Here is a 16,230-nt window from a genome sequence, read left to right as displayed (position 1 = left end):
GTGGGCACCACACACACCATAGCTGAGCACACACCCCAACCTTATTCTGTTGGCTACAATAGAATGCTTCTTTCAAGACTAGTTTAAGCGGGGGGGGGGGGGCTTGTGGGCACGAGATAACACTTCCACAGGGACCTCACAGGTGACCCCTACATACCCTCCAGCATTTCTCTAATGGAAATAGGGACATGGTAAGGAAAAGCAGGACATTACCGGGATCAAATCTGAAACCGGAATAGCTTCTGTAAATCCGGGCACCGCCTCGAGAAAAAAGAGGCGTCTGGAGGGTCTGGAGGGTCCCAAGTTATTTCTTACAGCTGACATTCTGTATCAAAGGTTCTCATATTCCATCTTAGCTCAAGCACAAATTCAATTCCAGCTGAAGTCATTCAGGACTACTTCTTCTTCTTCTTGTTGTTGTTGTTGTTGTTTATTGAATTTATATACCGCCCCATACCCGGGAGTTTCAAGGCGGTTCACAAAATAAAATCAAGATATAAAACCACAAAATACCTAATTAAAAAAAAACCCAGCAACCCACCCACCCCCCCAAAAAACACACATTTTAAAAGGGCATAGGATGTAAATCGGATCAACCAAAGGCCTGGTTGAAGAGGAACATTTTTGCCTGGGGAGAGCATTCCACAGAGAAGGCCCATTCTCGTGTTGCCACCCTCCAAACCTCTCAAGGAAGAGGCACATGAAGAAGGGCCTCAGAAGATGATCTCAGCACACACACACACACACCCAGAAAAAAAAACAGTAGTTAACAAAAATCCGTTTTAACAAATGAAACTCTCTTATACTGTGTCATGCTATTAGTCCATCTAGATCACTACTGCCTGCTCTCCCTCCCAGGCATACATACGCCTCATTGAAAGGGGAGAATTGCAACGGAAGATTCTCAGAATAATTACAAGTATTTGAAAAGGCACAATTCGATTTAAGCCTAAGAGCACTTTCAGAGATGCGCTCCTCTGGCTCAGGTCCAAGGGCTGAAATGCAACACACTCTTGCCGTGGCACCATCCAGATAGGACTCTCTTGCGGCATGCTTGCCCCCAGGTACTTCTCAGTGATTGGCAACAATGTCACATGGGCAATGAGACAATGCTGCTTTTGTTCTTCTGCCTGAGCTGCGTCAGCAGATGACACCAAAGCAAAGCCACCAACCCAGCTGAGGATGTTCTATGTAAATTGCCCTACAGTCAATGCTGGCTTTGGGCAGTGTGGGCTGTTCCCCTGCAATGGACTCCAAATAATAATCTTAAAATGAAAGAATTATTGTGAAAATAAGAAATATAGGGGGGCACCAAATTTTGTGCTCGCTCAGGGCGCCATATTACTAAAGTCCACCACTCCACCCCACCCGCTACTGTACTTAGTCTTTGGCACTGTAACACAGATCGGCTTGCCCTTGGCTAAAATGTGTGTGTGTGTGGACCAGGTGTGCAGCCTGGGAGTCATTTTGGACTCACAGCTGTCCATGGAGGCACAGGTTAATTCTGTGTCCAGGGTGGCTGTCTACCAGCTCCATCTGGTACACGGGCTGAGACCCTATCTGCCCACAGACTGTCTTGCCAGAGTGGTGCATGCTCTGGTTATCTCCCGCTTGGACTACTGCAATGCGCTCTACGTGGGGCTACCTTTGAAGGTGACCCGGAAACTGCAATTAATCCAGAATGCGGCAGCTACACTAGTGACTGGGAGTGGCCGCCAGGACCACATAACACCGGTCCTGAGAGATCTACACTGGCTCCCAGTACGTTTCCGAGCACAATTCAAAGTGTTGGTACTGACCTTTAAAGCCCTAAATGGCCTCAGTCCTGTATACCTGAAGGAGCGTCTCCACCCCCACCATTCAGCCCGGACACTGAGATCCAGCACCGAGGGACTTCTGGCGGTTCCCTCGTTGCGAGAGGTGAGGTTACAGGGAACCAGACAGAGGGCCTTCTCAGTAGTGGTACCCGCCCTGTGGAACGCCCTCCCAGCAGATGTCAAGGCAATAAGTAACTATTTTACTTTTTGAAGACAACTGAAGGGAAGTTTTTAATGTTTGATGCTGTACTGTTTTTAATATTTGGTTGGAAGCCGCCCAGAGTGGCTGGGGAAACCCAGCCAGATGGGCGGGGTATAAATAATAAATTATTACTATTATTATTGTGTGTGAGAGAGAGGGTGGGGTATATATACTGTGAACAGACAACCAAAACAAGGTATCCCAACCTCCAACTTTTTTTGGCTGGAAAATCCTAAACCCAACTCCCTTCCCAAAGTCTGGGAAAGATTTGAGGTCTAGGTCAACATCTCACCTATTTAAGCCACAAGAACCTAATTGCTGATTCTTTCTGTGCTGGTTCCCCTCTTGTCTAGAGTACCAATTTGGTGAGCTTTTCACACAGCTCAAAAGTGCATTCCTTCTGCTAAAAACAAAGCAAAATCTGTGTGGACACAGAACACTTTCAAAACCAGTACATATACTAAATGTTGCATTTTTCAAATCATATGACAAGAGTAACAATGATCCATATTAAGACCTTTGCAGGTTGATTAAAAATACCCAACCACTCCCACTTTGTCTAGTGCAGGAAATGCCACTTAAGACTTTAGAATTAGTCACATTTCTAAGGGCAACTTTAATAATTATAATTAAAATTAATCTCTTATTCCTCGCCCATCTGACTGGGTTGCCCCAGTCACCCTGGGTGGCTTCCAACAAAAATAAAAATAAAACAAAGCAAAATAGAAATCAAACATTAAAAGCTCGCCAAAACAAGGCTGCTTTTGGATGTCTATGGAAATTTATATAGTTGTTTAACTCGTTGACATCTCTTTTCACCTTTTAGAATGGCTGCTTCCCATGTTACACAGCTCATCAACCATATTCAAATTAAGTCACAATATAGTAAGGTGGTCTTGGCATCAGGTGTAAAAGCACCCAGAGTTTAACCATGCTTTTTTAAAAAAGTGCAATATTCAAGATGGGAAACTTCTACCCTTCAATTTAGGAGTATATTTTGGAAACCCAGTTGGCAAATTCATCCAAGTGCTACACATTATCTATTCAGAGATCAATCTAGGAAACAATAGTTCCTCTTTATGCAGATGCCCACTCCTGCTAGGATTTGGTCCACCAGCATTTTTCAGGGATGTATCTTGGAAAAATACCCCTGCTAACATGCCCTAATGCCACAAAAAACGGGTGCAGGTGGAAAACCCACTAATTGCAACACTACTAACTACCAGCTAAAGGCTACAGCTGAACATGATAGTGCTTAAAGGTTAGCCTTCGAAACCTGTCTTATACACTCCCAGGTGCCTCTACCATGCCTATAGGCATAAATGCCTTCGAAATGCACTCCCTCAGCAGGTTGTGAACTCTCCTTCATTGGAGGTTTTTAAGCAGAGGTTGGATGGCCACCTGTCCATAGCTGCCAAGTTATCCCTTTTTTAAAGGGATTTTCCCTTATGCTGAATAGGCTTCCTCACGAGAAAAGGGAAAACTTGGCAGCTATGCACCTGTCATGGATGCTTTAGTTGGGATTCCTGCATTGCAGGAGGTTGGACGATGGCCCTCAGAATCATTTCCTACTCTGCAATTCTATGATTCTATTTTTTTTTAAATACCTTTAACTGTGCTATGCTGCAAAAGTGTTCCAACAGGTCTGAATGGCACGAACGCATACCTAGTTATACTTGAGTGAATCCACAGGAGAGCATATATACCGTATATTCCAGCGTATAAGATGACTGGGCGTATAAGACGACCCCCCAACTTTCCCAGTTAAAATATAGAATTTGGGATATACTCGCCGTATAAGAAATACGATCCGGCGTATAAGACGACCCCCAACTTTTGAGAAGATTTCCCTGGGTTAAAAAGTAGTCTTATATGCAGGAATATACAGTACCCAGTCCATAGACTGCAAAATCTTAGCCAGAGCCCAGGGCTCTCTTACAGACACTGTGATGAACCAAGAATTGCACAAAGACAATACTGGCAGTCTTTTAGTGCAAACCCAGGTCATCGAGCCCGAACTTTGACAGCCACCGAGCCACCATAGGCAGGACTGGCAGCAACAGCAGCAGATATGTCCTATGTTTATAATATTTCATTCACTTGCTAATTATGCTGTTTTAAATGTGCATTTTTATACCTGACTTCCTTTAACGATGTTTTCTTTTGAAATGTTTTAAGATTTATTTATTTTTTTGCTGTTCTTAACTTTGCTGTGTTAAATGTGCTTTCTGCAGTAGTAATGTTTTATTTTGGAAATCTTGAAGATAATATTTTAGTTTCCTGTTAATTACGCTGCTTTGAATGCATACTTTGTCTCTGACTTTCTTCAGTAATGTTCTCTTCTGGATTGTTTTATCTGATGCTTTAATGTAGGTTGTAAATCGCTTTGAAATTCTCCCCTCCCTTAAAATATAAAGCAGTATAGAAATGAACTAAACAACAACAACAACAACAACAACAACAACAACAACAACAACAACATGAGTATTCTGCCAGAAAACATCCGGTTACTTTGTGCACCACATAAAATGCTGACCGACATGAATGTGACCCTTCAATTTTTATCATGTTTGCCTTTCAAGCACCCCCTGAGTTGTAGGTCAACACTATTCTAGACCCACAAAGACATGGAACTGAGGCTGAAGTAAAGTGAGTTGGTCCAGGCCACATAGTGACAGGGTCAGTGGTCAACTTTTTCAGCAGGGGGCTGGTCCACTGTCCCTCAGACCTTGTGGGGGGCCGGACTATATTTTTTGGGGGGGGGGAATGAACGAATTCCTATGCCCCACAAATAACCCAGAGATGCATTTTAAATAAAAGCACACATTCACTCATGTAAAAACACCAGGCAGGCCCCACAAACAACCCAGAGATACATTTTAAATAAAAGGACACCTTCTACTCATGTAAAAACACACTGATTCCTGGACTGTCCGTGGGCTGGATTTAGAAGGCGATTGGGCCTGATCCGGCCTCTGGATTTGCCTACCCACGTCCTATGCTTTCCTTATGCTGCGCAGAACATGGACTAATTTATAGAGGAGGAGGAGGAGGAGGAGGCCATTTCCTAAGCTTTCAGAGAAGGGCAAGTCATCACATTCCCTACACCTCTGTCCCTGATCCCAGGTTTTTTCCCTTAGGAAAAAATAATAACACATAGAAAAGGGTGGGGAAATTACCTTAACAAACGAATGCTGCCCTATCTAGTCAGAATGTATTTGCCCTCAGGCACTCCTGAGATCGCATTAAGTCACTTTATATCCAAAGCCTTTTATTGTAAGGTTTGTTGTTGTTTAGTCGTTTAGTCGTGTCCGACTCTTTGTGACCCCATGGACCATAGCACGCCAGGCACTTCTGTCTTGCACTGCCTCCCGCAGTTTAGTCAAACTCATGTTCGTAGCTTCGAGAACACTGTCCAACCATCTTGTCCTCTGTCGTCCCCTTCTCCTAGTGCCCTCAATCTTTTCCCAAGATTAAGGTTAAGGGAGCATAATCAACAGTCACATAGGTAAGAAAAGACTATCTGGCACATGATATTTTTTAGTGGAACAGCAAAGCTGGCACCCAAAATGGGGAAACCGGTGCCACTCTGCACATAATATGAGAGGTAAGTGAGCCACCTCCCAAATTCATTATAGTCACATACTGCAAATTTGATAGAAGCAGCATTGGGGAGTGGGCAGACTGCTTAACCCCTTTCCATGCATGGTACTCCCCCCCCATCAAGATCATTATGTGAAGACTTCTCACTCATGGGGGGAAAGATACAAGATCCACGGGTCTTCCCCCCCCCCCCCCCGTGGACAAAAGCAGCTGGGAGGGGTGATTATTGGAGGAAGCAGCCCACAGAGAAAGGGTTAAGTACGCACTGCTACTGCTCCGATCAATTTCAGACACCCCCCAATGGTTGCATTAAAGTGAAATAAGCACTATGAGAGACACCACACCCAGGCTGGCTCCCAGAAGCAGAGAGAGCCATTCATATCCGCCGCCCCCCTTTTTTGCCTGCATCCCTCTTTCTTGCCTGATTGCAATTTTGTTATGTTTTATCACTTATTGCAGACAGTGTACAAGTTTGCAGGAATTCCAAGCCTAAATCACAACTGAGCCATGAAGTTCACAGGGTGCCCCTGGGCAAGTTCATTGCCAAGCTCACCTACACCCAGGGACCGTTGTCAAGATAAAATTAGATATGGATACAGTGTAACCTGCCGTAAGCCCTTGGGATAGGGCAGGGATGATCTCTGAAGAAAATAACACGTTGCATAATTACACCATTCCAGAACGGTATTTGGCTGGAAGCAATTGCGAAAGTAGACTTTTTCAAAGTTCATCTAGCAGGGTAATTAATATATCTGTTCACGAATAGTAGAATTGTAGAGTGGGAGGGGGACCCAAGGACCATCTAGTCCAGCCCCCTGCAATGCAATGCAAAGCTAAGCTAAGGAATCCCTGGCAGATTCCTGAAACATCTAATGGTACAACTCAGGTACACTGGCATCTATAACCCAAACGGTGCAGACCCAAGGAACAGACAATGCACAGCGCTACAGGAACACTGGCAGAATTGTACTGCGAACAGTGTGAACTGTAACCATGGAACAAATAAACTGGGTGCAAACATAGGGCTGTTGTTTCTTCGGTGCTATGAATCTGTCTGTGCATGTTTCCTGCCTGCTGCTGTACAGCATCTACACATCTTCCCTTACTGTTACGCTTTATTGCAGAGATGCCACACTTCTCAAGCTCTCACAAGCTCAGTACAGTATTATAAATCAGGGGAAACAAGAGTGCTTTTCTCAGTGAATATTGCATTCACTGCTTTCGTGATTGCTGCATGGAATGCAACTGTATGAGTGTCAAAGACATCTATAGGATATGTTTTGTGGCTCTTGCTTGCTGTTGCATTGCCTCTCCCAAAGATGTTTTGAAACTCTGTTGGCTTGTGGGTGTTCCTTTTCAGTTTCAGTTTTTTTAGTTCATCTTGGGAAGTAAGTTCTCCTCTGCTTTGATAGGGTTGCTCTGTAATAGTGCATGCCTAAGCAGATTTTAAGAAGAGGGGCAAGCAGTAGCATGGAAAGCTAGAGCTAATGCGGTGTGAAGAGTGGGAGGCCAAGGACGGAGGAAAAGAAGCATTTCTTCACACTGTGCATATAGTTAAAAATACAGAGTTAGCTCCCCCAGGAGGCAGCGGTGGATTTAAAAGAGGTTTAGACAAATTCAAGGAGGAAAAAGCTCTCCATGGCCTTTGTAATCCCTATAAGTAGGCAGTGTCATTGTTGGTTTGCAAATGGTATGGAGGGGGGGGGGAGAGATATGCTTGGCTGAGGCCGCATCCAGTATGTTCATAGCCGAAGTGATGTTTGAACTGGGGATTTCCTGGCTCTAAGCTTCTACACCAGCTCTCACATAAATATGCTCCTTTGGCTGGGACGCTTCCTGCTCAACTAGTTGTGTGCTACAGCAGAAGGATGGGAAGCCCCTCCGCCCCCGCCCCAATTTCTCTTTGTGGCGTAAAACATAGCACAAGAAAACAAAGGAAGTCTCAGTAAGAGTTCCTTAAGTAAGTCACCTCCAAGAGATCGTTTTTCTGGGTGGCCACCACCCCTTTTATTGCTGTTTACTATTGGTTGCTCTATTTAGACCACCGGTAAGACCATGCCAGTCCCTCCCGATTGCTGCCGATCCAAACCATCATACCAGCAGGGTAGGTGTGGGTGGCACAGCAGCTCCAGCGCAAGAGCAGCAATGGCAGCGCAGAGAGACAGACACACCTCACACTGTGCCCTGTTTTTACTCACTAAGGGCACAACTACAGACTGAAATCACTGGTTTTCAACCAGTGTGCCACCCTGGGGTGCCTAGAATGATAGTCAGGGGTGCCATGGGCAACACTGGTCTCTGTACGTGTTCCCTTCCCTTCCAATTTTCTGTTCTCAGTGATGGCATCACCAGGTGAAGAGGGTATCTGGATCTAGCATGAGATCCCTCCCAATCGGGCTAGACTTTCATTTTGAAATCAGACTCCAGAAAGAGAGCTTCGAATTAGGTAACTGCTTGGTCTAGGCACTTTCCCAACGCCGCCTTCGAAACATGTGGGATGGAGTGACATTCTCAACTGTGAGGTTACCTGTTGCAAGCGTGGGTGGGGCAAGGGCACCTTTATGGAAAGAGACTCGTTTTCATGGACGCAGCTTTTCCCACACCAACCCGAGGCGCGCACCTGACGGAATTCTCACACCTAGAGGAGTACGGAAGATCCAAAGCAGCCCCACCTCTGATTAAATCTGGTCACCCTAACCTCACCCCAGATAATTAGTGGTATTACAGAAACAGCTATGTGATGTACACACTTGCACAACTGTGGTTTTAGTTTACCCAGTTAACCTCTTGAGATGGAGCAGGGCTGGCAATAGCCATTAGGGCAATGCAGGCAGCTTCCTGGGGCAGCAGAATTCAAGAGGTAATAAGGAAATGGATTGAGGAAAACAGTTGCCACCCCCCACCCCGGTCAACCAGATGTTTGGGACAAAGGGCATCTCCCAACTTCACAGGTTTCCCAACTGGCCTCCATTTGCTTCTGGAGCAAGGGAAAGGGACTGCAATCAGCAAAAACCACAAATAACAGAACATACTTATGCCTCCAAACACACACGACTTTGTGCAACAAGATGAGGGGGACAGCGAAATAATTTTTTTGCCTAGGGCAGCAAATATAACTCCAGCCAGCCCTGTGGTAGGGACTGAGATATATTGGAAGCTGCCCAGGGCTTTGTGCAGTAGAAGACCATCCTGAGTCATATTTGGCGCCTGGAACGCCACATCAAAATGCCCGGTTTATGTGCTGAAGTCTGCAAGATGCCCCGGGGGCATCTGAGGACGGGGAACAAACAACACTTTGTATGAGAGCTGCTTCCTCTACACACCTACCCTGCCCTGCAACATAGTTCTGCCCCCAGCCTCTTCCTCTCCTTCATACAAAGCAAGTCACCCAGAAGCCAGAGTGGGTTGTGGGGTGCACATTATCCGTTTTTTTCATGCTTTCTCCAAAGCCCCAACTCTGCCCAGTGTGCTGCAACAGGTGTGTGTGTGTGTGTGTGTGGCCCAGTGGAGAAGCAGGGATCTGCTGTCACTTAAGGTTCAGGTGGCCTCAGTGGCTTGGAATGCCTCCCATCAGCTTCAGGTAGTGGCACAGTTATGCCCGTCTGGAAAGCAATAGTCTAACCTCAGTTGTCTATGCTCTGGTAACCTCTAGCTTGGACTATTGCAACACAATATATGTAGAACTGCCTCTGAAGATAGTTTGGAAGCTTCAGCTGGTGCAGAATTCAGCGGCCAGGTTGCTCACTGAGCATACCACACTGATTCAAGCCCAATTTAAAGTGATGGTTTTGACCTATACAGCCTTAACCTGCTCAGGACTGCAATACCTGAAGGACCATCTCTCCCCATATAAATCTCTGACTCTGCATTCATCACCTGAGGCCCTTCTTCATTTTCCTCCTCCACGTGAGGTCCAGAGGGTGGCAACACGGGCCTTCTCTGTAGTGGCCCCCCGTTTGTATAATGCTCTCCCCAGGAAAGTTCTCCTGGTGCCTTCACTATATATATTTTTGGTGCCAGGCGAAAACGTTCCTCTTCAACCAGGCCTTGGGCTGATTATATTCTACCTACAGCCTTTTAAATGTGTCTATGAGAAGGTGGGGAATTGTTTTGCTACTTTTTTCATTTATTTACTTGTTTTTATCCTGTATTTTTATTCTGTGAACAGCTCTGAAATCTTATGAAGAAGGGCGGTATATAAATATAACAAGCAAACAAGCAAACACTGGCTGTGCCCAGAGGGCATCTGCCCAGCAATGAAACTGCTGGTGCAACTGCTATCCCACAGCTACAGAATTTTGGCTGTGGCATCAGTACAGCACCAATCCATGCTGCACCATTCCGGGTTTATACAATCCAAGCTAACTTGTTCTACGAGCTGCAACTGTTAGCAGATCAACAGCCAACTAATAAGTGTAGCCAATGTGATGTTATTGGACAGCAAATCTACCTGACCACTGTCCATGCTGTCTGGGGCCCAATGGAAACTGGAAGCCCAGCAATATCTGGAGGGCACCACATTGCCTGCCTCAATAGCAGATCACAATCGCTGAACCCAATGGCAGATTACTGTTCATTAGCATCACCACTGTGTCAGTTAATCAACAGGCCTGACCACAAATAAAAAACTTTGCACTCCCGAAATGCCCAACCCCACACTGGCCAATTACCTACTCCTGCATTTGATTTGACAAACCAATGAATGTGATCATGACTTTTTCTTATAGTTTGTATATCTCAAGTTGGTAGCTACTTTGCCTATTCTGACGAAACAACTGTACTAAGGTTAAAGGTAAAGGTAAAGGGACCCCTGACCGTTAGATCCAGTAGCAGACGGTACTGTAGCGGACAGTACCTCGGCCAATAACGCGAGATGAGCGCCGCAACCCCAGAGTCAGTCACGACTGGACCTAATGGTCAGGGGTCCCTTTGCCTTTACTGTTAAAAAAAATGCTATTAGTGGTTTACAAAGTAAACACCACAAAATTATAAAGTAAAAATACAAAAATGCCCTTCAAGGTCTTCAAAGGGGGCATCTTCACTGAGATTTGATAATATGTCATTTTATTTCAATTTTAATAACCTATTAACCAGTTAAAAGCCAGAAAGTTAATCATTTCGAACATTTTGCTTAACCGGGCTAGTCATATAATCCCATCCTGTTCTGTCACGAATGGTTATGGAAGAAAATAGGGACATTTCTTTAATCTTACCCTGTGCCGACACCACCTCATTGCTTCCTGCTTTCCTTATACATTACTAGGTGTATTGTTTAGTTAGTGAAAACTGTTTTAAAATGGATTAAAAACATTAATAAGAAAAGGAAAGAATATGCAGATATTGGGCTGTATTAAACTACCGTGTCCCATCAGCAGAAGGATTTCTGTTTGTGCAATAGGACATCCCCCCACCTTCCCAGTCAACCTGTGCCCCATGCCCTCCACAAATCTGTTCCAGAGGGTTGGGAGAAGCCCTAGAACAGATGGAGGGGCAGGAGAGAGGAGAACTCCGTTTTGTGCAAGCAGAAACCCTTGTGCCTAGTGCTACAATGGATCCTACTCATTACCTGCAGGATAAAGATGTTAATTCGCCAACCATACAAAAAGAGGCTCAGGTAAATCAGAGAATATGTGCCTTTTCCCAATGCATCCTCTCTGGCCATTCATGAGCGCATGTGCACTTCCACATGCATCAAAAATGTAGGAGTGAAGCACTTGAACTATTCTTAAGAGCAGCGGTTTCCCTCCTTTCTTTAGGAATCCCTTTGATTTGCTTGCCACGCAACCACATCTGCCAAGGAAACTCCTGTCAAGAATTCTGGTGCACACATCAAATTCAAAATGAGCACTGGGGAGGCCTGCAGGAGACCCATCCTGAACTGAGAGACCTCGTAGAAGAGGATTGGGTGACTGGATCTGGTCATAGGCCCACCCATGCCACAGGTGCCTTGGTTTTTGTTCATGGCACTGTGCATGGGGTTTTGCAAGCTCCGACTATCAGCTAAATGCCAGCCCTTGCAACCCCCTTTTGCACCTAGCCTGCAGGGCTGGACCTAGTCTGCAGGGCTGGAGTTTTCCCACTGCTGTTCTCAGAACTCAGCCAAAAGCTCCCTGGTGGCTCTGCATTGATGGGGAAGTTTGGAAGCCGCAGCAAAGTTGCCAGAGGGATGCTTGTTCACCCTCACTCATCTTCTCATTCAGGGACCCTTCACATACTTCCAGAGAACTCTGGGAAATGCAGCCTTGGAAAAACGCTTAAACATGAGTAGTAGCAACACAACTACAGTGGTACCTCTACTTACAAATAACTCTACTTACGAATGTTTCTACTTACGAACGGAGCTCCGTCCGCCATCTTGGATGTGGTTTAGATAGGATTTTTTCTACTTACGAATTTTTAGATAGGGTTGCTTCGACTTACGAATTTTTTCTCCCAATGCATTCCTATGGGATTCGACTTACAATTTTTTCGACTTACGAATGTGCGTTCGGAACGCATTAAATTCGTAAGTAGAGGTACCATTGTACTACCATAGTCTTAAAAGCCAACAAGGAAAGTTCACTGGAAAGTTGGAAAATAGGGGAGCCCAAGGTAAGGCATAGACTATAAGGTTACCAGACGTCCCAGTTTCCCGGGGACAGTCCCTTGATTTACAAATCAGTCCCCATAAAAAACCCATTGAAGTTGAAAATTGTCCCCAGATTCATTGAAAAAAATCTGGTAACCTTAGACTAGCTCCCCACCTCAAAGTTGGGTGATTGTTCAGACTTCTCTGTCCTGCAAGCCCTTGGGCTGGGCAATAGGTTCCAGAACTACAGTGCCTCTGTATGTCTTCTAGAAATGAACTATGGTATATAATCACCGCCACCGCCACCATCATCAATAGCACATCCACTTACAGGAAATGCAATATGTTAAGGAAAAAACAGGACTCCAATTTGCAGGCATGTTAATTTACGTATATGTATCGGTGGTGCAGAGGAGGAAGTCATGGCTAATGCATCTAGTAGGGCATTTCATAGTGGTGACCTGTGTGCCTCCTCAGTGTGCTGCAGAGGTGCTAATTAACTGCTGGTGGGCCACATGAAAGGCCCCTCCTTGCTCTCACATCTTTACACAGGACCTGGACCACAGGGCATCTTCGAATAAAGGACCTTCCTCTGTAAAATAGGGCACTTGCCCACAGGACCAGAACTAACCCTGGGCCTCATAGGCATGGCTTGGAGTCAAGGAGGAGGAAGAAACTTTGGATTTTGTTTTGTTTTCGTTTTAAATGTTTCTTTGTTGTTCCCACCCAGCCCCCTCCTTCATCTGCAGCCTTCCAGGCCCCTCTCTTTTTTATATATATCAAACTTACCATTTCAGATACTTTATTTGAGAAGGGGGGAGGATGAGGAGTGAGGTGGGGTGGGGGGAATTTAGCTCCAGCACTCCTTCCCCTTGGCCTCCTGGCTCCAGCTTGTGAACAAAGCCCCCATTTACTGCCTGAATATCACACTTATGTTTAAGGTATTTCCACCAGAAAAGAGAGAGACAGAAAAAAAATCTCAAACCTTTTTCCATGACCGAATTAGCTCACTTTTTTATGGCTAGCAAGCTGAGGCCTGTCTCGCAGACGGCAGAGCAGGAAAGTCTGAGCAAGCCTTGCATTTCCCCCACCACCCCACCCGCTTCGTACCCCCTCATCCCCTTAGCATTGGGAGGGGAGGGGAGATCGCAACATAGGCATCTGGCTTAAAAAACACACACACACACACACACACACAGTTCCAATGAACCCATTTTGTACAGGAAGGCAAGAAAGGGGAACAGGGTGGATGAGTGACAAGCTGGGAAAGAAAGACTTGGACTTGTGGCACATGGATTAATATAGGAACACAATAGGATTCAGCAGCATTCAGGGACTTGGGGGCCACTCGCGAAAATCCTGGCATCAACACTGGAAAAACCATTAAAATGCCCCAAGCCTACCCTGCATCAGATTCTGGAGCTCTTCAGCCTGGCATTTCTTCCCCATCCATCCCGAGAGATTCAGTGGCTAGTCAAGCCATCAGCAGCTCTCTTCCCTTCCAGCACCCAAGCTTAAATTGCTAGCTCAGCCTTTCATTTTTTTCAAATTGTCCCATGTCCACCAAGACTCTTGCACCCGGCAATGTCCAGACCTACATTAAGGTTTGATTTCTCAAAGCAAGAGGTCTTGGAGTTCATGCCCAACTTCATATCACACCCGTTGACCCCACATTTTGGGCTCAAGAAACCTGGCAGTTGGGAAGATGCACTCTGTGCATGTTCAGGGGCCCTTTCATACTATGTGATATGGGGCTGAGTCCTAGTCAGGGCCGGCCCTACGGCCAGGCCGGGTGGCGCAGGGCACCACGGTGCCGGCCCGCCAGGAGGGCGTCGCGAGCTGCACCCGCCCGCCCGCTGGCTGGCCGGTCCGCCGGTTCGCCGCACAGCTGCGCCCACGGCAACCGCGCTGTGCCTGCCCGCCCGCCGCGCAGCAGTGCCTGTGGCAGCCGCGCTGCACGCAGCGCCCGCCCGCACACTGCGCTGGGAAACGGGGCAGTGGGGCGCTGGAGGGACCCGCCGCTCCACGGCGCCAGGGGCGCTTAAGACGGCCCTGGTCCTAGTACAGGCCCAAGGGATCAGATTAAAACTGCTCTCACACCCCTTCATCTTCCTGCTGTGCTCTGCTGTTTAGCTCAGCACGTGCCCCTTCCTCAAGTCCTACAGCAGCCACAGACAGAGATGCAGAGAAACTCCTTTCTCTGCTTCTTCTGCTGCTGCTTCAGCATTCAAAATTCTGGCCCTTAAACGGTCAGGAGCAGTGAGGGCCAGACATGATTTTGGGAGAGTATTCTCTTTTTAAAGTTAAAAGTTAGACTTCCCCAAGTCTAAATCGCTCCCCTTATACACACACACATGTATGCACATCTCACTTGCACACGGCCACGTTTATGCAGGTCACAGTGAAATAAACAAACAAACGGACTGGCATCCCTATTTCAGGGCTGCTGCCCAAGTGAGGGAAAGCAGCCTTTGTTCAACCAGCAGCACAGGGCAGGAAGCGCCTTCTCCCTGCCTCCACGGCATGCCCATGCTCCTATCCTAGCACCAATTCAGCTGAGGGTCCTTCTCGACCTTTGCCCTCCGTGGCCAGCCACCACTGCACGAACTAGCCCCTGCCCAGTTAGGGGAAACGTGTGGATCCCTGTGGGCTTAGTTCCTTGGAGTCCTCACTGATTTGCTGCCTTTTCATGGCCACATTATCTTATATCATGTGGATACAGTGGTACATCTGGTTAAGAACTCAATTCATTCCAGAGGTCCGTTCTTAACCTGAAACTGTTCTTAACCTGAAGCACCACTTTAGCTAATGGGGCCTCCTGCTGCGCCGCCAGAGCACGATTTCTGTTCTCATCCTGAAGCAAAGTTACTATTTCTGGGTTAGCGGAGTCTGTAACCTGAAGCGTTTGTAACCTGAGGTACCACTGTAAAAGGTAAAGGTAAAAGGAACCTGACCATTAGGTCCAGTCGTGACCGACTCTGGGGTTGTGCGCTCATCTCGCATTATTGGCCGAGGGAGCCGGCATATAGCTTCCAGGTCATGTGGCCAGCATGACAAAGCCGCTTCTGGCAAACCAGAGCAGCACATGGAAACGTTGTTTACCTTCCCGCTGTAGCGGTTCCTATTTATCTACTTGCATTTTGACGTGCTTTCGAACTGCTAGGTTGGCAGGAGCTGGGACCAAGCAACGGGAGCTCACCCCGTCACAGGGATTCGAACCGCCGACCTTCTGATCAGCAAGCCCTAGGCTCAGTGGTTTAACCCACAGCGCCACCTGGGTCCCAGTGAGGTACCACTGTACTGGGGTGAAAAGGAAAGCCCTTCTGCAAGGACTCCCCACCTACAAACTGGAACCACATCATGACAAATTGCACTGGAGAAGGTCACCCTTTAGCTGTATAAGGACAGATACACCAAGTGCTTGTTATGAGAATACACACACACACACACACACACACACACACACACACACACACACCAATCACAAGGGCAGAAGTCACCGGAAAGACAGAAGCTCAGCTTGTGCTTCCACACCAGCTCCTCTTTCACACCAGGCGCGAGCCCAGAATGCTGCAGTGTGCGCAGGTGTGGCAAGCTCCATCCCCACGCTGGGGTCAAATAAGGGATTTCACAGGGCGGGTAGGGCCAGCAGGGATACGAACTGGCTCACCTGGTATGGGTGGGTGAGTACTGTACCGTTCCTCCTCCCTCAGGCGTGTGTCCAAGAGCAGGCACGGAAACAGGAGGTGCCAGTCCGGTGGCTTCGGCAGCCAGGAGGGTGTTGCCCAACGCCTTGAAAGCTGTTTTGCTGATTATTCCCAAAGTCAGGATTTGCATGGCACCGCTTCAGAAGGGTTGGCTGCATCCGCAGCCTCCTGCCCTCGCTTCCCTGAATATCCTGGCAGAGGGAACTCTGCGTTGGCCAGCCCACTTTCCAAGTCCCTCCATCTTGGAAGCCCCCCCCCCGTCCCTCTCCCACACGTCCTTGGAACCACCCAACACACAAAGCTCCCTGCCACCGCCACCTCCTGTTTGGCTGG

General features: G+C 47.1%; 1 protein-coding gene across 2 annotated transcripts in view; it reads right to left on the bottom strand.

Annotated features, from left to right (window-relative positions):
* The window catches only part of RARG (retinoic acid receptor gamma), a 112,051-nt gene that overhangs the window by 83,781 nt on the left and 12,040 nt on the right, over nt 1–16,230 (bottom strand). Inside the window, exon 1 of one of the 2 annotated variants that reach the window (XM_088661258.1) lies at nt 15,861–16,124. The exons of the other annotated variant lie outside the window; for it this stretch is intronic. The gene's annotated coding sequence lies outside the window, so the exon portion shown is untranslated. Of the gene's footprint in view, nt 1–15,860; nt 16,125–16,230 lie in introns of those variants that run through there. 2 annotated transcript variants of the gene reach the window in all.

This window comes from Zootoca vivipara, chromosome 2 (genome assembly GCF_965207765.1).
Source record: "Zootoca vivipara chromosome 2, rZooViv2.hap1.1, whole genome shotgun sequence".
Lineage (NCBI taxonomy): Eukaryota > Metazoa > Chordata > Lepidosauria > Squamata > Lacertidae > Zootoca > Zootoca vivipara.
The sequence above is the reverse complement of the archived record's forward strand: the minus strand, read 5'-3'. Positions and strand labels throughout refer to the sequence as shown.